The following is a 25,217-nucleotide window of genomic DNA, read 5'->3' as shown; positions in this document are numbered from 1 at the left end:
TTTTGGGGATTAAAATCTAAAAATAGACAGGGGATTACAATTTAATCTTCACAATAAAGAAAGAGCTAAGTACCTTCATTGTTACAATCAGGGGAGAGCTAAATCCAATCTTCACAATATTTTGATTGTGGGGACATGAAGGCAAGATGTTCAAACATGTCATTAAATAGTATTTCTTTTTGCAATTAGGTAAACAGTGAAATCTCCTCCATACAACTCCTTTATTTACCTCCTTAAGGATAAAACTCTGTGAGATTTAAAATGGTTGATGTCTTAAACTGTAGTGATTAAAATAGTGGAAGATATAAATTGTGATAGATATAAGAGAGGGTGAGTAAATTGACCGCAGAAATATGTTTCACTATAGTGTCTTGGGTTTTAAAATCAAATATAAGGTGGTCGCCAGGGAAATATTCCCAATTATTCAAATACCCAAGTCAATTGGGTTTTATAGAGATTTTAATTAACAATACAATGAGTAATCAAAGAAAGAGAGAGAGAGTAAGAAAGGAATAAGTATGAAGGGCCTCAAGCCAATATGGCCTAGACCTGAGTCTTAAAAGAGAAATCAGTCAGTTTTTTAACACTCACCACAAGGTCTGACTAAACAAGGATACTAGTGACACCAGGCCAGTGTCCTTCCTGAAAGAGTCTTCCAGCCAGAGATTGTTTCAAAGGGCCTCTCTCAATAGCCTCCAGAGCTCCTACCCCAGAGGGACAGAGCCCCTCAGAGGAGCTCCTCAAGGAGCTCTCCTTCAGAATGAGATTTCCTCCAAGAGCACTTCTCCTCAAAGAGATCTATCTCCAAGGAAAGAGCCCTCAAGCATCAGTCCTCAAGGAAATGAGTCTCTCAGAATGAGATCCTCCAGAATGAGAATCAGAAATCAAGATCCCTGAATGAGATCCAAGCTCTTATTTTTAAGGGCAAAAATTTCCTCTATCACCTCCCCTAAGTCCTAACATCTACCAATCACTGTAGATGTTTTTAAAGGACCACCCATTTTGAATTCACAGCTGAGTAGTTTTAATCTCTTTAGTAAGTCAGAAAAAAATGCTGCTGTGTAGACAAATTTCATTAAGAAAAAACCTCTGAATAAGTTATCACCTTTTTAGGTTTAAGTAGTTTACAAGTTGCCCCACCTTTATAGGTACTTAGTATCCCATTGTATCAATTCTAAAACAGTCATGACTCAAAGAACTTCCTGTCCCTTCCATAAGCATAGATCAAAGTACTTTCATTGTTTAGCAAACAGTTTTCTGTCCTAAAGCAGTCTTAAGTAGGGTGGAGCAGGGACACTCCCATAGCTAGGAGCCCCCACACTCAAGTAGAGTTCTCACCATCTGCTAGGGAATTTTTTTAAGTAGAAGATTCCCCAATGGGGGAAACCCCTAACATTCATAAGTCTGAGAAATTTTGAGGTTTACAACTCTCAATCCATTTACTTGCAACTTCTTTGTCTTCCAGCTTCACCATCTAGTGAGATGTCAATATCAATGAATATCAATGTACTTTTCCAATGGTTTGTTGACTTGGTGGTGGTTGGAAAAAGATATGACATTTAAAATACCAGCAATTAAACAAATGTTTATGGACATTCTAAAATCAGTGTGAGTCTTGTTGCCCTCTACTCCCTTTCCTGCTACCCCAATATCGTCACTGTTTCAGTGGAAGAGGGCTTCCCAGCCTTAAGGACTATTTTTAATTTTTACCTATTTCATGATTCACCATGGCCAATTATGCATTGAGTCGGGCCATCCCTTTGATAAAATATGTGGACTTGGCCTACCTCTGTGCTTGAAATCTATCTAGGTGGTGGAACTTATCCCCAAATCTCTTAGGTAAGTGTTCTTAACCTTTTTAGTGTCATGGATTTCTTTCATTGTACTGAAATCTAGGGACTCCTCAGAATAATGTTTTTAAATGTATCACATACTACTTAGGATTATAAAATAAACCAGCATAACAAAAGTTGTTTTTTTAATGACTCCAAGTTAAAAATTTTTGCCTTAAAGAGAGTTTGCATCTTAAATTTTTTGGAACTATAATAATAGGTCTTGGCAAAAATCTTGAAAATTTGGATAGAGCTCAATCTGTGAATCACAAGCTAATTATATGACCAGGTCCAAAATTGATTTAAAGGTAAGATTGTGCTTAATTTGCAGGCAAATATTTCATTTAGGACTCTTAGCTTTGGTGACTGGCACTTAATAACAATTTCATACTAGTACTTTTTCTTCATGGCTACTGACAACCCAGTGTGACCTCCACGCCATGGGGAACCAGGAGAGGGTGATCTTGTATGGAGGGGCTAGAAACCCCTAGGCACACATTAAATATTGCTGATTGGCTGACTAATACATTCTACTAGAGGGTGACAAATATCTTGGCCACTGGGCTCTCTTTCCACCGTTTTCACGATTTCTTGACACACTTACAGAAACATCATTGTCTTTGATTCTTGAGCTTCACGTCCCACGCTGGAGATTAAAGGTTACTTACTGAACACAGCAGGATAAAAACAACCTGCTCACCTTGTAGCCTGTGCTCTTAGCACCTGCTATGCATATTTCTTTGGTTTTGTACAAAAGTTCCCCCTGCCCTCCTTTTTCCAAAGCAAAAATTAAAGTAGATTAGGAGGTGGGTGGATTGCAAAATAGCATGAAATAGTGAATTAATCCAAAGAGAAACAGCACAGAACAAAACCCTGGTAAGACTCCTCACTTCCCATTAGTCATCCCCTTCATTCTTTCCCCTTAATATCTATTCTTACCTGGTATGAATGTTCTGTCATGACAAAGTTCCCAGCCTGTTTGGGAGGAACCCAACACTGACTGACTAAAGCTTCATGAAAGGCACTTTCCTTTGTATGAAGTCTGCGGGCAAAAGGTACCTTCCTGATCAGAGAAGAGGGAAATTCACTTAATTTCTCTGAGTCAGTTTCTTCATCCCTTAAGTGGAATTACTATTTATAATATTTACCTCCCAAGACTGTTCTAAATATCAAATGAGATAGTATATGCAAAGTGTCTTTCAAATCTTAAAGTGTTATATAAATATCAAGTAGCAGAAGTACGTGGCCTTCTCCAACACTCACTCACTGGCTCATCGTGATGAAGCAGTCAGTCAAATTTTTCTTCTCAATTTAAGTATTTAAATATTGCTCTCATGTTCCTCCTAAGTCTTCACTTCTCCAGGCTATCCCTTGGACTGAGTAAAGGGCAATGTGATAGAGTGGAAAGAGCACTGGACTAGAGTTCTGATGTTAAAACCCACCAACTGTTTGGCCATGGACAATCTCTTTCACTTTCAGCTGCCAGGTCATCACTCTGTCAAGAGAGAAGTGATTTATAATCATAAAAGCACCCTAGAAATATGAATGAATTGTTATATGAAATGGGATCACAGGCACAAGTCGTGGACTTCGACCTGACCACAAGTAGGGTTGACTCTTCCTCTATGAACAGAGGAAAGAAGAGATAAGATAATGTTGGAAATTTCTGAGGAATGAAAGGGAGAACCTGGAATGAAGGAGTTAAAGTTGGATGGCCTCAGTCTTCTTGAAGTAGGAAATACAGTTATCTGCTTTATAAGATGGTGACCATTTGTGCAGGGAGGGGAAGGTTTGAAATAGTCACTGTGGGGAATGATAAAATAGATCAGTGAAGAGAGTAGAAGTTCTGTTGAATAGCAGTGAAGATTCAGTTTAAATTAACTAACATTTATCCTAGGTGAGAACAAGTAGAATTTTTCTAAAGAAACTCATCAGTTTAGCGAAATCAGATGATGAGTGTTACCCAGAATGAAGATAAGGGGGAGTAGAAAGGGTTTCTAGGTTAGTGAATCATTAAATTGACTGATCTTAGGGTCAAGGTTGGGTATGGAGGAAAATGAAACTGAGGTCCTGGATAAGGAACAAAAGTCATAGTAGGGGCCAAGAGTGAATTTATTGTGAAAGAATGGAAGAAGTAGTTGAAGAATGATATATCAGATTTCAAAAATCTTTAAAGCAGAGTAATTCTGAGAAATGTGAAGGTCTAAGGTGTGACCTAACCAGTTTGTCAGTGGAAAGCAGGTAGAGAATGAAGCTTGTTGGAGTCGAGGATTGCGTGGTCAGATTGTTTGAGAGTTCTGCAAGCATAAATATGGAATTCTTCCTCAAGGATACTGACAGGGGATGAGGCAAAAAAGAAGACCATGGAAGAAATGACAAAGCTATTGAGAAAGTGGGAAGAATGATCCAGAGGTTGACAGATAATAGCAATGATAATTGGATGAGGATGGTATACACACAAACTGCATGAACTACAAGAAGGGAAAAGTTGTTGAGACATGGCAGCTGACAAACAAAATGTTTGCCCCTCTCCTTATCCTGATCCTGAGAAGGAGTGGGGAATGGGAAAAAAAATGAATAGCATCCAATGGAGGGGATACTAGAATCTTTAGGGAGATTTAGGTTTAGGTTCGGGTAGATGAAAGGAAGGATTCCTAACTGAAAATTTGAGAGGAAAAAGGAAATTATTGAGAATCAAGTTTGAGTTCCAAAGAGCACAGAGGAATGAGCTGAGGAATGGAAGAACTATGTTTGTGTTGGATAGGGAAGGAGTAAGTAAGGCTGACAAAAATGGAGGCAGATGATTAGGATGAGATATTAGGGATATATAAGGTAATTAGACTGTGTGACTGACTGAAGCATCAGAATGTTAGGGAGTCAATTGGAATTCTTTATCAACAGAACTTGGAGGACTAGTCCTAAACTTGAAGATGGAATGTGGGATGTTATTCTGTTGGAATATGCCTACACAAAATCTCATGCCCAGTAGTTCATTTGCTTCTTGATGATAATTACAGGGTTTCTGGGTTGTGAGTGGAGAAGGTAGATAATACAAGTTCTGCATGAAATCTTACTCCCAGCTGAGCTTGCAACTCTTGATAATCAATGCAGAGCTTTTGGACCTTGGGAAAGGATGAATGGGGGTGGGTGACAGAAGAGAAAGCTGTTTGAAGACCTTCTCAAAAATTTTTTTCTAGGTGGTTTTCTATTCAATTATAAGCCATCATGTAGCATGACAAGGCACTTGCTCATACTTAGTCCATTATTCTAACTGAAGAAAATGCTAAGAAGTTGGGGCTGAAAGTAATAAGTAATTCTTGACCACTATATCCATAAACCTTAAAGGTTCCAATTCTATTAATGCACTGCTGGTGGAGCTGTGAACTGATCCAACCAGTCTGGAGAGTGATTTGGAACTAAGCCCAAATAGCTTCAACACTGTGCATACCCTTTGATCTGGCAATATCACTACTAGTTCTGTATCCTAAAGAGATTTTCAAAAAGGGGAAAGAACCTGTTTGTACAAAAATATTTATAGCAATTCTTTTTGTGGTAGTAAATATTTGGAAACTGAAGAGAGGCCTATGAATTAGGGAATGGTTAACAAGTCATAGTATATGATTGTAATCAAATACTACTATGCTATAAGAAATAATATGAAAGATGATTAATTTAAGAAAAGCCTGGAAAGTTTTGTTGTAAAATTTTTTTCCTAGTTTGTTGCTTTCCTTCTGATTTTGGTTGCATTAGTTTTGTTTGTACCAAACTTTTTAAATTTGATGTAATCAAAATAATTCATTTTACATTTTGTAATGTTCTCTATCTCTTGATTGGTCTTAAATTTCTTTCTATATCACAGGTCTGACAAGTATGCTATTCTATGTTCACATAATTATTTATGATTTCATTCTTTATATTTAAGTCATTTATCCATTTTGAATTTATCTCGGTATATGGTGTGAAATATAGGCCTAGTATTTTTCTAGTTTGAAAAAATAATTATTTGGCAGTTTGAATGGTATGACACTGAATAAGTAAATTAATTTAGATAGAATGTCATTTTTATTATATTAGCTCAGCCTACTCATGAGCAATTGATATTTTTCCAATTGTTTAGATCTGACTTTATTTGTGTGAAAAGTGTTTTATAATTATGTCCATATGATTCTTTCCAGGCTTTTCTTAAATCATCTTTCATACTAGTTCTTATAGCACAGTGGTATTTTATTACAATCATATACTATGACTTGTTAACCATTCCCTAATCGATGAACCTCCCTTCAGTTTCCAAATCTTTACTACCACAAAAAGAGCTACTATAAATATTTCCCCTTTTTGAAAATTTCTTTAGGATACAGGGTGGATCAATGGAATAGACCAGGGGTAAATTACCTCAGCAAGCTAGTGTTTGATAAACCCAAAGATCCCAGCTTTGGGGGCAATAAAACTGCTGGGAAAATTGGAAAACAGTATGGGAAAAATCAGGCCTATATTAATATAATTAAAATTATTCACTTTATATCTTCTAATGACTAGGAATATCAAGGGAATTAATAAAAAAAACGTGAAGGAAGGTGGCCTAGTAGTACCAGTTCTCAAAATTTACTACAAAGCAGCAATCATCAAAATAATCTGGTACTGGCTAAGAAATAGAATGGTAGATCAGTGGAGTAGATTACATACACAATATATAAGGGTAAATGACCTTAGCAATTTAATGTTTCATAAACCCAAAGACCCTGGCTTTTGGAATCAGAACTCAGTTTAACAAAAACTGCTGGGAAATTTGGAAGGCAATTTGGCAGAAACTAGGGTTAGACCACTGTGGAAGTGTGTCTTGCATGATAATAAAATTTCCTGAAAAGACCTACATGAACTGAATTGAGCAGAATCAGGAGAACGCAGTAACAGAAATATTATATGATGAACATTCATGAATGACTTAGCTATTTCTGCTTATATAGTGATCCAAGAAAAACCTCAAGGACTCATAATGAAAAATGTCATTGACCTTCAGAAAAGAACTGATGAAGGCTAAATGCAGATTGAGAAATACTATATTTCACTTTATTTCTTCACTTTCCTTTCATTTGTTTGAGTTCTCTTTCACTAAAAGATTAATATGGAAAGATGTTTTATGCTATTAATCATGCAAAATCTATATTGGATTGCTTTCTGCCTCAGGGAGGAAGGAGGCTGAGAAATTGACAAATTTAAAGAAAATGAAGTTTAAAATTATTTTTTCATTTAATTGAGAAAAAATAAAATATCAGTAAATAAATATTCCAGTCCTTTTGTTCCTCCCACAATACTTTAGGTCTTATTGATACTCACTCAGTGCAAAAACCAAAGAGTCAGTTGACTATATTTGTTTTACAAATTTTCAGATATGTTGTTCCTTATGAGCAGTTTCTGGACTAGCCAATGTTCTTCCATGTTCATTTCTCAAAATGGCAGCCACTTACCTTGGATACCAATTACCCACAAAGTATGAAAACACTAACCCTCTTGTTAATAGCATTGTTATTCATAAGAATATAAGTTCAGGGTAGGATTCAGGATATTATATCCAAGATGGATTGTCATGATCAAGGTGATTTTTAAATTGGTAATCCATCACTTTCTCCACAATTCCAATCTTCTCCAAAGTCCGAATGACCTACATTCTAGGCTAATGAAAGAGCTAGCCAATGAAGTTACTGAGACATTATCAATGATCTCTGAAAGAACACAAGGGTAAAGAGAAGCACTAGGAGACTAGAGAAGGGAAAAATCTGTCCCTGTTTTAAAAAATGGAAGGAGAATGGAGTCTGAAAACTGTAGACCAGCAAACAACTTCAATTTCTGGCAACATCCTAGAACATATTATTAAAGGAATCATTATTGAATATTTGGAAAAAATAAGCCATGTTCACAGAGAACAAGCATGGCGACAATTAAGAACAGGTCATAATGGTTAATCTTATTTTCTTTTTTTGAAAGAGTTATTAGATTAGTATAACAGCAAAATGTTAGAAGTACATTTCATCTAAATTTTCAGCAAAGCCTTTGATAAAATCTTTCATGCTGTTTTAAAGGGAGGGAAGATAAAGAGATATAAACTAAAAGACAGGGCAATGAAAAGAATTCAAAGCCTAGAATTGGATGGGAGCAGCCAAAGGCCATTTGTGATGTTGCAATTATTGCAGTTCTGTTCTAGGATAGGTCTTTTTTTTTTAACTCTTATTTGGCAATACAAGAGCTTCCAATGATACTAAGATAATCTGCACACTGTGTGCACAGTGTGCTGCCATCATTTCCCAGCATTCAATGGTTATGACCCCTCTTAAATAAGTTCTCCATGGTTAACTCTATCACAAAGCAACCACCAAGTGGCATGGGAGGTAGAGAGATATCCCAAAAGTATGTCAGAGGGGTGGATGCCACCCTGCACATCTACAACAGCCCAGGTCTCTGCAAACAGAGAGATAATCTGGCTGATTTCTTGACTAGCATTTCTACTCATTCCCTTGCTTAGAGGAAAATTTACTTTCGTTTCTCATTATAATACATCCATCTTCCCTGTTCAGCCCTTCCCCGGAGTCTCAGGCAATGTAGCTATGATTCCCCGACACAGAAGCAGCTTCTTTCTCTCCAGAACCTTATTTCATATGGTTCTGCTATTTCTTTATCAATTCGATTTCTGCAGCACCTTTTTCTCCAAAGGGTCCAGGGCTCTACACAAATTACTCTTATAATAAATGGTCCATAAAGATGACACCCTGAAAGCTAATAGGGAATAGGGGCGTGAGAGAGAGAGAAGACAGGGGAAATGGGAAGAAGTTCTCATGGGAATCAAGGAATTAGAATTTAAAATAACAGAAGGCCTAGTCAAAGCCCTCAAATTATTTTGTTTGGACAAAAGAATCATTCGCAAACACACCATAATGGGGTGTGGGGGAGTCAAACGTGTTACCTTATAGTCCTTCAGAGATCGATATGATTTCTCTGCTGCAGGTATAACATTCCCAATCAGGTGCAGTATAACTTAGGTACAGACATAATGGGCAAAAAAACTCTCCCAATTTAGCTAGCATTGATTCTTGGACAATGGGCACACAGTCCATCACTGGCCACTCTGCAGAGCCTTCCCAGCTTGGGAGGATCTGCCAGGGGTTGTGCTTAGCTGGCATAGTTTGCAAGAAAGACATGGATTTACCCAGGACCAGAAACCTAGATCAGTGAGCCAATAATTTGCAAAGGTGACCTTTCCTCTGTGACTAAAATGGTTCCCACGTGCTAGTCCGTTACTATTCTTTACTGGACAATGTTCTCTTGTCCTGGTGGCTTGGGTGACTAGGCAAGGTTAAGAACAAAATAAACAAATAGAACACTCCTAGTTTGACAGTTCCTCCAATTCCTGCTCATTTTGGGAATCCCCCCCCAACCCCCCACCCCAGGGAAGGTTGGAGGACTAGAGGATGGCTTCCTTCTACTTAAGATAAAGAAGAAAAACACTTCACATCCTGAAAGTTTCAATCTAAGGCTAATTTGGGCACAGAGAACCTCTGATCCCAGGCTAGGGGTTGGTTGATGGCCTCTTTTATCCTTCTGATTGGGCAACCATATCAAAAAGAGTATTGGGGGAGTCGTTTAGACACATCCTGCTTTTGGCAGCTGGATGGAGCACTAAGTAGAGAGAGCCATGGGCCTGGAGTCTAGAAGACCCAAATTCAAATTCAACCTCAGACACTAGCTATATGACCCTAGGCAAGTCACTTAACATCTGTCTGCTTCAGTTTCTTCAACTATAAAATGGGAATAAAGAGCACCTACCATCATGGTTATTATGAAGATTAAATGAAATAATATTTGTAAAATGTATAGCACCATGTCTGGCACAAGCAAGCACCATATAAGTGCTATGATGATAGTGATGATGAGACAATGGGACTGGGATGACTGGGAGTTCTTAAAAATAGGGTATTTTAGGCATAAGTGATCTGAGTAGAAGGATTTCATTGATTGATTGATTGATTGATGTTACAACCTTTTTTTATTACCATTCATTTATTCATTGCCCATTAGATCACTCAAAACTTTGACTCTTCAATTATTGTGTCCCACGATTTGTACAAAAAAAGTCCATGGTTCTTACTATGTAAAAACACCATGATTCTTGGTAAGAAACATATAATTGAATAGTGGCTTTTCTCACCTTTATTCTTCAAATTTAGTATTGATTAGGGTCATTTTTCTAACTAGTTGATGTTCCACTTGCATATTGACAGCAGAATATGAAATCATCTATATCAATAACTAGTCGTTTCCTATATGGAGATATAGTTTCCTTTTTTGATATTGTTCATTGCTCAGCATGTCTGGAGTTTTCAGAATCTTTTCATCAGAAAGGTATTCAGGATATACATGTATAAAGCTTCCGAGTAATCTGTAAACCTTTGGTCATTTTCATTTCTTAATCCTGAAGCCTATTGAGTAGAAGGATTTTAGAGTTTTGAGGAGTATGATGCCTTTCTGGTCTCCTGAAATTATTCTGTCTAGGAGATTTTCCTCTCTTTTACTCATAAAAAACTCTAACTTTCTCTTTTATCAACAACTCTAAAACAGAAAGGCAAGGGCTAAGTAAATGGAGTTAAGTGACTTGCCCAGGGTTGCATAGCTAGGAAGTGTCTAAGGCCAAATTTGAACACAAATCCTCCCAACTCTAGGTCTGGTGCTCTATCCACTGTGCTGCCTAGCTGCCTCTCTGTTTACTCTTAAAGATGCATGTGGTACAATGGGAAAAATATTGCATTTGAAATCATATGACCTAGGCAACTGAGGATAGGGATTCAAGTAATGGCTTTGATACTTGTGATCTTGAGCAGATCATTTCTCTCTATGTCTGTTTCCTCATCTGTAAAATTAAGAAAAGAGCCTGAATAAGAGCCAAAGATTCCAATTTGGAGTTCCAATTTGGAAAATTGGAAATGCAAAAATTCCATTTCTCTGACCTTTAGTCATAAAATGAAGAGGATTGGACTAATCAACTTTTTTTTAATTAAAAAAAATTTTTTTTAAATCCTTATCTTCCACCTTAGAATCAATAGTATGTGTTGGCACTAGGCAATGGGGGTTAAGTGATTTGCTCAGGATCATCCAGCTAGAAAGTGTCTGAGGCCATATTTGAACCTACGACCTCCCATCTCTAGACCTGGCTTTCAATCCACTGAGCTACCCAGCTGCCCCCAACTAATTGATTTCGAAAGAGGTCTCTTCCAACACGACATCCATAATCCTATCATTCTATGACCAAATAACTTCAGAAGTCCATGCTAGTTTTATAACTATAGGCTTACGACCCTAGTCAACAGTTAGGGAGGACTGTCCCTAGTTATTGATCAGTTGGTCAGCACTAAATGAGAGCTGAATTAATAATAGAAAAATTTGAAACAGATTGATCATCCTAATGAGTGTAGATCTCCAGGTCTGGATAAGAAACACACATCAATACAACAAAAATAATTCTTCAGTACAGCTCAATCGCAAGGTTTCAAGCAAGATTGTCTGATCAATCTCCTAGGATGAGACTTCCTCACCTTGATCCTTGCCACCATCTTCCTCCCTTTGTGACTGCTCCTCTCTCCAAACCAGACCTCTTGGGACACAAGTTCTGAGCTCTCTGGGACCTGACATGCTCCCCTTCCTCAGGGCCATCACTCTTCAATTCCTTTCTACCTCTTGCATTGAGAATTGCCATAAGATTAATGCTACCACTGACAACCCCATTGTGTCACTCATTATCTCTACCTGGCCACCATTTCCTACGGACGTTGCTTTCTTTTACTAGAGGTAAAGCTTCTTAAAGGCAGGAACTACCTTGCTTCTGTATTTGTATCTCTTGCATTTAGAACTCAGTAACAGAGGCTTCCTCATTCATTCATTCAATCATTCATCTGCCCAATAGAGTAGATGGATCTTGCTCATGAAGATACCATAGCAAATGCCATCTTTGTGAATTTTCTGACATTTCTTTTTTTTTTTTTAAAACCCTTACCTTCTGTCTTGGAGTCAATACTGTGTATTGGCTTCAAGGCAGAAGAGTGGTAAGGGCTAGGCAATGGGGGTCAAGTGACTTGCCCAGGGTCACACAGCTGGGAAGTGTCTGAGGCCAGATTTTAACCTAGGATCTCCCATCTCTAGGTCTGGCTCTCAATCCACTGAGCCACCCAGCAGCCCCCTTCTGGCATATTTCTTAAATGAAACAATAAAGCTTAAGCCAGTGTCCTATCTAGAGCCATAATGAGCTAAAGCTGTTATGGAGCAAAAGCAATTTAGGGTAAAGTGTACAAAGGATAATGGGGGGGGGGGAATGTCACCATGGTGCAAAAGATGGTGTGAGGGGGAGAGGAGGCATTAAAAAAGACAATCCCACCATGGGTGCTAGCCTGCTGGGAGAGGGGCAGTATTGTAGACTAGGTTTACTTTATGCCTCTTGTGATTACTCTCTTTGTGGCCCTAGGCAAATCAGTTAATCTCCTTGGGCCTCAATTTCCCCAGAATTAAAATAAGGGGGTTAGGATCATCCAGGGGGCTCAATGGATAGAGAACTGCACCTGGAGACAGGAGGTCCTGGGTTCATAAATAGCCTCAAATACTTCCTAGCTGTGTGACTCTAGAGAAATCATTTAACTCCCATTGCCAGCCCTTGCTACTCCTTCTGCCTTAGAACCAATACTAGTATTAATTCTAAGACAGGAGGTAAGTGTTTTTAAATAAAATAAAATGAAAGAGTTGAACTCATTGGCCTTTGGGGTCTCTTCTAATTTAATGGTCCTGAGGCTTCAGACCTGAGATCGCTATAAGGAGTGGACAAGCTCTGCGTCCTACATTCAATGAATGAATGAATAAGCACAGACTCAAATGGGCTCTTGTAGGGAGGAACCACAAATGTGTGCTAGGTTTCTGAGTCAAATCTATAGGCCTTGTTCCAGCTCCATTCCTAGAAACTGGTTTTTGTCATCCCTATTCCTCTTTCCTCAGCAACATACATTTCTCTCTTCTTGTTAATTGCATACGTCGGAGGTAGAGAATATAAGCCAATGAGAGCTAGGAGGAATGGGGAGAAGAATAAAGATGAAGTAGTAATAATACAATGGAAACTGGGGGTACATCTCTGAATAGACTGCATGGCTTTTGTGGGCATTCTATGTCATCATCAAAGTGTTGTGTCACTCTTCTAATTTTTTCATGGATCTTCTTAAGGCCCTTGGGAAATTCTGACTGAAACTATTGCCTTTTTAAAAAACACTTACCTTACATTTTAGAATGAATACTATGTATTGGTTCCCAGATAGAAGAGTAGTAAGGTTTAGGGAATGAGGGTTAAGTGAGTCACCCAGGGCTGCACAATTAAGAAGTGTCTGAGATCAGATTTGAACCGAGGACTTCCCATCTTTAGGCCTGGTTCTCAATCCACCAAGCCACCTAGTTGATCCTCAGAAATTACTGGTTTAAGGGGTTATTATCTAGTTCCAGGTCACTGATGATACTGTAGTCAATCAGTCAAAATTTATGAAGCATCCACTATATGCCAGGTATTATGGTAAACTGGGGGTACAAAGAAAGACAAAAAATAGCCCTTATTCTGAAGGAACTCATAATCTAATGAGGAAGATAACATGCAAATATCCATGTAAGAGCAAGCTATATACAGGATAAGTTGGGGGTAGTTTCAGAGGGAAGATACCAAGATGGAGAGAACTGGATAAGGATTCTAGCAGAAGGTAGAACTCTAGCTGAGATTTGAAGGAAGTCAGGAGACAGAGATGCAGAAGCAATATGGAATGAGGGGAAAGAATACTGACTTTGGCATCAAAAGACTATGACTTTACTTCAAATTCTGCCTCTGACATCTCTTACCTTTGTGATCCTGGGTGAGTCTCTCTGGCCATTGCTAAAACTGAGGGAAGGGACGGAGGGTTGGATTCAATGGTCTTTTAAAAATAATTATCATCATTTTATTCCAGTAACAAATTTACACACAAGTTTCCCAAAGTTACATGATTCTTGTTCTCTTCCTCCCCTCTTCCCTCCCCACTCCAAGAGTTGACTAGCAATTCCATTGGGTTATACATGTGCCATCACTCAACACCTAACTCCATATTATGGAATTCGATGGTCTTTTAAATATAATTATAGTCATTTTATTCCAATAACAAATTTACACACAAGTTTCCCAAAGTTACACGATTCTTGTTCTCTTCCTCCCCTCTTCCCTCCCCACTCCAAGAGTTGATTAGCAATTCCACTGGGTTATACATGTGCCATCACTCAACACCTAACTCCATATTATTGGATTTGATGGTCTTTTAAATATAATTATAGTCATTTTATTCCAATAACAAATTTACACACAAGTTTCCCAAAGTTACATGATTCTTGTTCTCTTCCTCCCCTCTTCCCTCCCCACTCCAAGAGTTGACTAGCAATTCCATTGGGTTATACATGTGCCATCACTCAACACCTAACTCCATATTATGGGATTCGATGGTCTTTGAGGCTTCTTCCAGTCCAAGATCTCAGAACCCATCAAATCTTATCACAAATTTGAAACAAATACTGTACAACAAAATATAAACCTAAGGCGCAGGGGGAGAAAGGAGGCTCCAGCCAATGGTCCACTGATATCAAAGGATACTTGACACAGTTACATTCTACCCTGATGAATGACTTTGGACGGTCATCTTTTTCAACATTGGAATTTGAGGCTGTCGCATGGATGGTGCAGCACATTTTCCTCATTGCTGTGAAGGTGTGTGATTTAGTAGGGAAAATTCCACTTTGTCTCAAGGGCTGAGCTCACATCAGGGACGGAGATCAAATAGTGACCTTGAGCCGTGGTCTGGACCTCAGTGGATCAGGGCTGCCTGGGGCCAGGAGATTCAAGGACTCCAGCAAAGAGGCCATCTACAGTTTGGGGCAGGCGGGGAAGCACACGTTGTCCTAATGGGCAGCTTCATGGTTCAGGACTTGACGGGGCTGGGAATAACAGGCTAAGTTAAGTCCCAGATGGCCTAACTACACCAGCAAGCATTTGCATTTGGAAATTCCTCCGGAAGCTGAGCCAAAGCCAGACGAGCTGCTTCCCATCCAGAGAGATATGCAGGTCTGCTCTTTGAGGGTAGCATTTTTCACTGTGGGTGTTTTCAAATAACTAAAGAAATCTAATATGGTAAGTGGTGCTCTTGACCAATGAAAAATTAGCATGAGCTCAGTGGGTAAACACGAAGGCAGGCGTCAGAGCTGCAAGATAAATATGTGCTTGGATTTGTCTAGTTGTAGTAATGATGTTCAAATGCTACCTTTGTTTTTCTGAGAAGCAGATGCTTGGAAGTGAAATGGAAACACTAGACATTTCTATAGGACAGTGCTAGATGGAGCAATGAATAGAATGCTGGACTTGGAGTCAGGATGATCTGAGTTCAAATCTGGATTCAGATACTTGCTGTGTGACCCTGGGCAAATCATTTAACCTCTGTTTGCCTCAGTTTCCTCATCTGTAAAATAGGGCTAGGGGCACCTACCTCCCAGAATTATGTATTATCAATTGAGATAATATTGATAAAGAACTTAGCACTATCCTTGGAACATAGGATTGTTCAGTCATTTCAGTCATGTCCGTTTGTGGCTTCACTTGGGAGTGGCTTGCCATTTCTTTCTCCTGCTCATTTTAGAGATGAGGAAACTGAGGCAAATAGGACTAAGTGACTTGTCTGGTGTCATACAGACTAGTAAGTATTTGAGGTCAAATTTGAACTCAAGACCACCTGACTCCAGGCCTTGCACTCTATCCATTGTGCCACTTAGCTGGCCCGAAACATAATCGATGCTACATAAACAATTACAGGGATCTCTTCCAGATGGGTGTGTTAGGGGCTCAGAGCCTCTGGGATCTGAAAAATGTAAATAAAAGTTTTTGGGCTTCCTTTCATACCAGAGAAGAAGTCTGAATTTTTTTTTCTTTTTCTTTTATGAGGTATTTATAGTACCTTATTGTAAAATTTGAGCTAAATATTTGGTCTTGGGCTACATGGAGATAGATCATTTATAAGATATCTCTACATTTCTTGCCTTTTTGTGTCATCTGCTGGCTTTCAAATTCTTTTCTTAAATGAACTTTTTAGTTATTTTAATTTTAAAGAAGAAATGTTTTAAAACCCTTCCCTTCCATCTCAGAATCAATACTGTGTATTGTTTCCAAGTCAGAAGAGTCCTAAGGGCTAGGCAATGGCGGTCAAGTGACTTGCCCAGAGTCACACAGCTAGGACGTGTCTGGGGCAAGATTTGAACCTATGACTTCCAGTGTCTGGGCCTGACTCTCAATTTACTGAGCCACCTAGCTCCCCCTCTAAGAAAGAAATTGTGTATATTTATGGCATTAAAAGATAAAATGTGCTAATATTGTAGAATTATATTACACAATTATATAAATGTGTGCTAATATTATATAATACTATACATATGTTTTATGCATTTCTGAGTTCCTAAACTTTTTCTGTGTCATCTGCAGCTTTTCTCCAAGTCCCCCAAAATTCTCATTTAATTTCTTATGCCAACCCATGATTTATCACCACCACAATGGAGAGAATCATGATGAGGAAGGGATACCTGAATTTCTTTTCCTTCCTTCCTTCCTTCCTTCCTTGGGGTGTTAAAAACAAAAGCATTTCCTCTGTATATTTCAAGTCTTTTTTTTTTTATCATTGCTTGATTCATTAGCCAAAGGCTGATATTTGATTCAACAATAAATCAAATCATGTGAACGCCATCAACAGTTCCTATGTGCCTATCACTGTGCTATTGGGTGTGGGGAGTATAAAAGAAATGTAATTCATGACTCTTGCCTTCAGAAGCTTAGAATCTCACCAATGGAAATAAAAAAAATGAAGCAATTAGAAACTTATTATAAATGATCAATATTGACTATAAGGAAAATATGAGGAAATGATTATCTCTCTTTTACTGAAGAGGCATGAAACTACGCAGTGGAATGTTCTACACACAGACAGAAGTGGTTAATGTGTAGGCTAGTTTTGCTTCATTTTTTTCCTTTCTTATACAAGGTTTGGGGAGCAGGGAGAAGGGAAGCTATATGCAAAAATGACTGTGCAATAAACTAAAAGGACATCAATCAATAAGACTTTTGAAAGCCTCCAATATTATAAGACAAATGATTAAACCATGTAACTCAACTCCAGACAGAGGGTTGTAATAAAATGAAAAGTAGAATTATTAAATGTAATATTAATAAAACATTATGGTCACCATTATAAAATTTACTCGAGTCAGGAGTCCATTAGTGACTCATAACAGTGTAATTTTAATAAAAATGAAGAAATATGAAAAAAGGGGAAAATACCTTAGAGGGGAAAGAGAGAGAGAGAGACAGAGACAGAGACAGAGACAGAGAGAGACAGAGAGAGACAGAGACAGAGAAGAGAGATAGAGAGAGAGAGAGAGAGAGAGAGAGAGAGAGAGAAGAGAGAGAGAGAGAAAGAGAGAGAGAGAGAGAGAGAAGAGAGAGAGAGAGAAAGAGAGAGAGAGAGAGAGAGACAGAGACAGAGACAGAGACAGAGACAGAGACAGACAGAGACAGAGACAGAGAGAGAGAGAGAGAGAGAGAGAGAGAGAGAGAGAGAGAGAGAGAGCGCTCTGCCCCACACTTTCCCACAATGTATGCAGGCAAAAATGGGATGCAGTGTAGGACAAACTTAGGGAATAGTTTCTCTCATCACAGGGTGTTGCTGAAGTAGAGAATAGGGAACCTGGGCCAGGTGACTTACCTGGGAAGTGAACTGGGTCTTGAAACAGGAATGAGATTTGAGGAGGAAATTAGCCAAGTGCTAAATTCCAAGTTAGTGGCCATCCTAGAAGTCAAGGTGACAGAGCTAGAGAAAAAGAAGATAACCCTCTCCACTCACCAGGAAGTTATTATTAGGGAGAATAAAGTTTTTCTTGAAAGGATGTTTCAAGGATAAGTGTTTCTGGACATTTAGGATGGACATAGAGATGGACAGAGAGCTAAGCCTAGGAAAGGAGATCCTAGGTTCAAATCTGATCTCAGACACTTTCTATCCGTGTGACCCTGTGCAAGTCCCTTAACTCCAATTGCCTAGTCCTTACTATTCTTTTGCCCTCGGACTAATACTTAGTATCAATTTTAAGACAGAAGGTAAAGGATTAAAAAAAAACATTTTAAGGAGAAAAGAAGAAGGGACTGAAGAGGTCTAAAGATATGCTTCTTCCTTAACAGTCAGAAGGAGGGAAGAATGTGATAGGGAAGGAGAAGAAGGAATATGGAATATTTGGACCTATATAACAAGGATTTCTTTCTTTTTCTTTTTTCTTTCCTGAAGAGAGTGAATTGGATCCTCTATTAAGGAAGCATCTTCTTGTGCCCCAAGGCTCGTTGTGAGAACCCAATGGGAGAATGATGGTTAAGCAACTTGTCACCTTTAAAGCATTATAGGAACACAAACTACTGTTAATATGATCATTACGAGACAAGTGATGGCAGGTAGTAACTACCTGATGAGCAGTTCTAAGGCAGCTATTTGTTAGCAATCTGCTGTCTTCTCGAGGCATGTACCTAGGAGTGAGGGAGAGTCTCTTGACCCTTCAGATCTGATGAATATTCTTGGTGACTTATGCAGGCACAAATGAAGGTACAAGCAAGCATTGCCAAGGACTGGGAAGAGCTAAGCCAAATACTAAAGAAGTTAAGGGCGTGGTTAGGTTTTTTCTCTCCTTTCTTCTTTTCTATTGATTAAAGTTGGAGATTTCAGAAGACAAAGAAAATTTGAAAAGTGAAAAACTATCAAAGCAGATGGTACCTAAAAGAAAAGGAATTCGGATTTCTGGACCATAAAATACAGAATATAAAATTCACCATATAAAATACAGAGAGAACAAATTAGTGGTCAGGGATGGAGTGTGCCTAGTAAAGGCTTGGCGTTTTCCAAATGTGATCAATAGTGCTTTAACCTGCAAAAGGAGGGAGGGGAGAGAGGAAATTCCTCATACATATCTGCCAAGTTTTAAATCTTAGCATGGGGGATTTCGAAGAATGTCTGGAGACCTCTAGGGATCCTCTGGATGCTTTCAGGAGGTCTGAAAGGTCAAAAATATTTTCATAATAATTCTAATGCATTCTAAAATTTGAATATAGTAAATATTGTCAGATATAACCCACATAAATAACAATTCTTTGCAGGGGAGGTCCTCAATAATTATTAGGAGCTATAAAGGGGTTCCATGACCAAAAAGTTTGGGACCTAATGCCATTCTTAGTGGATAGCGGTTCTCTAAATACAGTGTGGAGAATGCTAGGGTTCCTCCAAACCCTTTTAGGGTATCTGAAAGGTCAAAACTATTTTCATGATAATTATAATGCCTTTTGTATTTTGAATATGATAAATATAGGCATATGTGACCTACATAAAATTCTTTGGAGGGGGGTAATACACAATCATTATTAAGAGCTATAAAGAGGTCCTGAGACCAAAAAGGTAGAGAACTAATACCTTAGAAGGTAGTAGGTTCAACAAAAAAGAGAAGAGTAGAAGAGAGACCATTTGTTCCCAGGAAATCATTTTCAAGAAGAGAACTAGTAATAAAACCCATGACCTCACATTTTTAGATACAAATGCATAAAATGTAGTAATCAACTGAATTAGGGATCCCAAATCAAGGAAAGAAATTTGACTTTGTTGATTATACTGAGATTCGGTGAGTTATAGACTTCACCATTAGGAAATAATTATGGAAAAATCAAATTATTCAAATGAGGGAAATAGATGAAAAGGGCCTTTATAGAAGTTCTCTTTGTGGTGGCAAAGAACTGGAAATCAAGAGGTAGTCCATCAGTTGGGGAATGGCAAAACAAATTGTGATACATAGTTGTGATAGAATATTACTGTCATAAGAAATGATAAAAAAATTGATTTTAAAAAACTTAGAAAGAACTACATAATAGTAGTTTATGATAATGAAGGGATAATAAAGAAGGAAATGAGTAGAACTAAAAGAACATTATATGCAGCTATAGATTTAATATTTGAAGAATAACTTGTGAATGTCCAATACCTCCTAAGAATGAAATGAGAAGTGCAAACACAAAAGACATTATACATTTTGCTGAATGATGTCTTCTGTAATGTGGGGAGGGGAGGAATTGATTGAATTTTTAAAAATAGATAAAAAGAGCGGTAGAGAAGTGTTGAATCTTTAGAATAAAAACTTATCTGAATAAATTTAGAAAACAAAAAGGGAAAAGTGATAGGGGACATTGGGGTCAAGGTCAACATGGGAGAAAAAGAAGCAGGACTATAATAGGTCTACATTACAGGGCACTTGGATAAAATGGAGGAATTAAATGAGAAGTTTGGATAAAACATAGCAAGATATGGAGACAAGGGAGGTCAGCTATTCATATATCTACTGTTATAATAGCGTTCCCTCTGCCAGCAGTTTGGCTGATAAATCTGTGCACTGTAAGTATAATTTCATCCTCCAGAAAGTAGCAGAAGCAACAAGAGGAGTTGCCATTATAGATCTAATTCTGACTAATATTATTAGAAAGAATTGACTGCTAAAGTAGAAATGATGAAAATGTGGCAAGTAACAACTTTATCATTGGATTCATGATAGAGAAGGAGAGGAAAGCCAGGGATAGTCTTGCTTAAAATATATTCAATATCCTCCCACTCCTCTTCTAGTCTCCATTTCCTCTTTCTGCTCCACCCTCAGTTGTACTCCATTCCTTTAGAGTTCCATTTAGAGTTTTCTCTCTAAAACAAGAGTCATACATTTGCAAGAGCTTTTTTTTTTTTTTAACAAGTCTTTTTAAAAGTTCAGAGGAATGACTGGTAGGATTCAATTGCCTAATATTTTATGGGGAAAGTTGTTTCTGGAAAGATGGAAAACACTCAAGCATGAAATCTCAAAGACAGAAATTATTCCAATGACGATTAAATTCCTTCCTTAGTAAGGCATCCAACAATATCTCTTGATATTCTTATATAAAAGATGGAGATATCTCGGCTAGATGATAGTATAGCACAATAGATTTATAAATGGTCAAATGATGACCCAGAGAAAAGTCATTAATAGTTTGATGTCAACTTGAAATGAAAAAACTATTTTTTAGGGAAAAAAAACTATGAACTTAATAAACATGACAAAGCAGAACAGAAAAAGATTGGACACAAAACTTTCAATCTATTATGTACAAGTTGCTTTTCCTTTTAAATATATAAGAAATTCAATATGTTACTTTCAAAGTTGTCCTGCTTATCTTCGTCTCTGAGTATTTTTGTTTTTTAAAAAAGCCTTGATGATCTACTTTTCTTTTTTTCTATTTTTTTCTTTTTTTGAGGCCATTCTGTTGAAAGCCCCATTTCCCCAATGAAAAATAAAGAAAAGAAAAATCTTTATTATATATTCATAGTCAAGTAAAATAATTTCCCACCTCAGCTGTACATGATGAGTTAGGTATTATTCTGTACCTTGAGTCCACCACATCTCTGTCAGAAAGTGTGTAGATGTATCATAATCAGTTCTGTGGGGTCATAGTTGGTTATTACATTGATCAGAGTTTTCAAATCATTCAAAGTTATTTTTCTTTACAATAATGTTATTAGTATAAAAATTGTTCCACTGGTTCTGCTCACTTCACTTCGTGTCAGTTTATACAAACCTTCTGTGGTAATGTTGAGACTATCTCTTTTCATTATTTCATACAGTATCATCATTAATATTCCATTGATTCATATACCAAAATAGACTCATACATGACCATTTGTTCAGCTATTCCCTGATAGACATCTCCTGCCCTTTAGTTTGTACTTCCTTGCTCTAACAAAAATATCTGTTAGAAATATATTTGTACATACTTTGTACTCTTTCTTTGTTTTCTTTGAGGTATAGACCTAATAGTTGTATCACCAGATCAAAGGTAATGCAGTTTAGTAACTTTTAGGAGAGAGCACCGAATTGTTTTCCAGAATGGCTGGACCAATTGACAGTTCCACCACCAATGCATTAATATGCTTGTTTCCATTCAGACTCCCTATTTCTCCTCCTAACTATCATTTGGAATTCAATTTCTAATAGAGTGCCCTAGGAATCTGTCCTTGATTCTCTGTGTTGATGAACTTTTTCATCCATAACTTTTATGAAAGCATAGCTAAAAGGAAGAAGAAAGGAAGGGGGGAAAGTATTTATTAAGGGCTTACTATGTACCAGGCACTGTGCTAAGGATACAAATACATGCAAAGAAGAAAGAGTCTCTGCCTTCAAGGAGCTTACCTTCTAATGGGAAGACAAGATGGAAAAGAAGGCAGAAAAGATGGGGTGTAAGGGAATTTGGCTCAGAGCTTTGGTTTTAAAATATGGGAAGTCAGGAATAGGACTGGGAGGAGAATATAACCTGAATACCCTGAGTCCTTCTACAAAATGAAGGTTCTCACCAGGATCAGAAGTGGACAGAGGAATGTTCCAAGATGAGCAAGACCACAGAGATGGTAATCTGTTCCATAGCAAGAAGGCTCTAGGAAGTGAGAGAAGATCTAGGATGAGTCAATAGTAGAGAAAGTCAAGGTCACTCATGCAATAAGTATGGATGGTGGGATTTGAATTCATGTCTTCTAACTGTTGACCAGTAGTCAGTACTTTAAAAAGAATTTTTTTTTCTATTCTAAATATCTTTGACTTGGGTTAGTAGATAAAAGTGCCCACTGAGAAAACCAATAGCTATGTAATATAGTAAAAAAATCATTAGTTTGGGAGGGGGAAGTATTAAAAAAAACCTAGTCCTAACTCTGCTGCTTATTTGATATATAAACTTAAACAAAATGGGACTTTTAGTTTTGGAGATTTCCCAATCTCATTCTTTATTCTTCCCTTTCTTCTTGAAGAATGATTCCATGTTTAAAACTCATTTTTCTGTCAAAATCTAGATCAGGTGCTGATTCCTTCATGAAATTTAGCCTTAATTTCCTAGCTAAAACTGATCTTTGCTTCCTCAAAATTTCTTAGCAAAGTTAGGATGTCTCTTGTTTTTGTCACATTCTATCTTATTTGATAATTCATAGGATCATAGATGTAGAGCTAAGAACTCAGAGATGCACTCTTAATTTACTGATGACAAAATATAGGCTCAGAGAGGTTAAATCCAAGATCAGGTGGATAGTAAGTGGCAAGCAGAGATTCAAAACTGGGGCAAGTGATTGATGAAACAAAGGTTCTAGATTCCAAGCATTCTGGTTTTTATCCAATGCATGGCAATTGCCTAGCAAATCAAGATCAGGCCTCTTACTCAGCTTAGGGCTGGACCCTAAATCCAGGGAGAAATAGACTTTATATAGTAAATACAATTCATTGTATAGTGCCAATAAATTAAAAGAAAACAATACAACATTGAGTAATCTGACTTCTAATTAGAGGAAAGATTGGGGACTTTCCAAATTGGGAGGTGGAGAATGAACAAGTACAATTCATTGAATTCAGAAAAAGCAGTAACATTTCCCCATAAATGTCTATAAACAATCAAAGAAATATGGAAATAATAACTGATTGATCAATATGTGGCCAGTTTTCAGATAGGATATATAAACTGATTGCTTGAAATGTGCGATGATGAGAAAACTCCTTACATTCATTTTAGGATCTGACCAGATTTCTGGTCAATCTAGTTTAGGTGTGTAAGTCAAAGGTCTCTAAGCAACAGGTAAAGGTGGTTCAGCTTCGCAGCCATGCAGGACTAGGTTCAAACAATGCAATAAAGTTTTCTCCCAATTCTCACAACTCAATAAATTTTTCTCACATGACAGAAGTTGGACTAGATCCATAACTGAATAGAAAAAGAACTGAGCTAACTCCACAATTGAGTTACAAGATGGAGGCAGTGTGGTGCATTCAGTTAACCACATTTTATCCTAAATAATTAACCATAATTAACCACTTGCTGTCCCAATTCCCTCAGTTTCCTTAAATCTGCACCCTTTAACCCCAAAGCCAACAGTCTTCCCATTGTGTAATGCCACCTCACTAAATGATCAGCTCCATATTACATTTGATAGTGATAATGAGGCAGAGGACCTTCCCCATATTTCCTTTATAAATGTGAACAAGTCCCTCTTCTCTGGGTGGTAGTTTCCTCTTTTGTCAAACAATGGGCTGGTCATGGCATCCCTGCTAGTGTGGTGGCTGAGGCTGGTGGATTGCTTGAGTTTAGGAGTCCTGAGTTAGAATAGAGTAAAAGAAGATCAGAGTCCACACTAAATCTGACTTGAATGCAGTGAGCGCCTAGGAGTGAGGGACCAGTTATCTGCCTGAGGAAAGGCAAACTTCACCCAGCTTAGAAATTGAGCTGGTCAAAGCTTTTAGATGTGAGCGATTGTACCTGGAATTGGGTAAGATAGAGAGACCTATAGGAGTAGCTAATTGGAGCAGTTGATAGAGTGCCAGACTTGGAGTCAGGAAAATCTGAGTTCAAATCTGGCCTCAGATACTAAAAGTTACCCTGGACATGTTATTTCACCCCATTTGCCTCAGCCTCCTCATTTGTAAAATAAGATAGAGAACGAAATGGACAACTGATTGAATATTTTTGCCAAGAAAACCTGAATGGGGTCATGAAGAGTCGGAGATGACTGAACAAGAAGTCTCTAAATGAATGAAGGAAATGAGATTTCTGCTGTGTTTGAGCCAAGAGAAAAAATTTCAGGACATAGCAGGAGTCCACAATGCATACTGTGTGAGTAGTTGACCCTTCTCCCTTTCTACATATAGAATTGGAAATTCTCCATTAAGCACCTGAACTATTATTTCTTTCACCGTGAAGTAGGAGTGAGTGAAAGGATATAACCTCATGGAGGTAGAGAGAATTAGATGAGTGCTTACATTTATTTAATCTTTTTATTTAATCCAATTAAATTGCTTACCAAGATAATAAACTACATAGAGGCTTGACCAACACAGTACTAGGAAAGAAGGTATAATGATAACAGGATGGAGCCTAAAGAGATAAAATGAATCATCTCCTAGATAAGAATCAAGAGAAGTAATACTATAAAAATATCATAAGAAATAGCAATTCCAAAGACTTAAGACCTCTTGTCAACACGACTATCAACCATGATTCCAGAAGACTAATAATAAAGAATGATGCCCACTTCAAGACAGAAAGGTGACACTCTTTTGCAGAATGAGACATGCCTTTTTTGGATATGAACAATTTGGGCATTTGTTTTGCTTAACTATGCTTATAAGATACAGGGGTCTGTATTTCTTCCCTCCCTCCCCCCAGTGTCTTCTAGGGAAGCAAGAAGGAGATGTTTAAAA

Source organism: Monodelphis domestica, chromosome 4 (genome assembly GCF_027887165.1).
Source record: "Monodelphis domestica isolate mMonDom1 chromosome 4, mMonDom1.pri, whole genome shotgun sequence".
Taxonomy (NCBI): domain Eukaryota; kingdom Metazoa; phylum Chordata; class Mammalia; order Didelphimorphia; family Didelphidae; genus Monodelphis; species Monodelphis domestica.
This window is presented reverse-complemented; position numbering follows the sequence as displayed.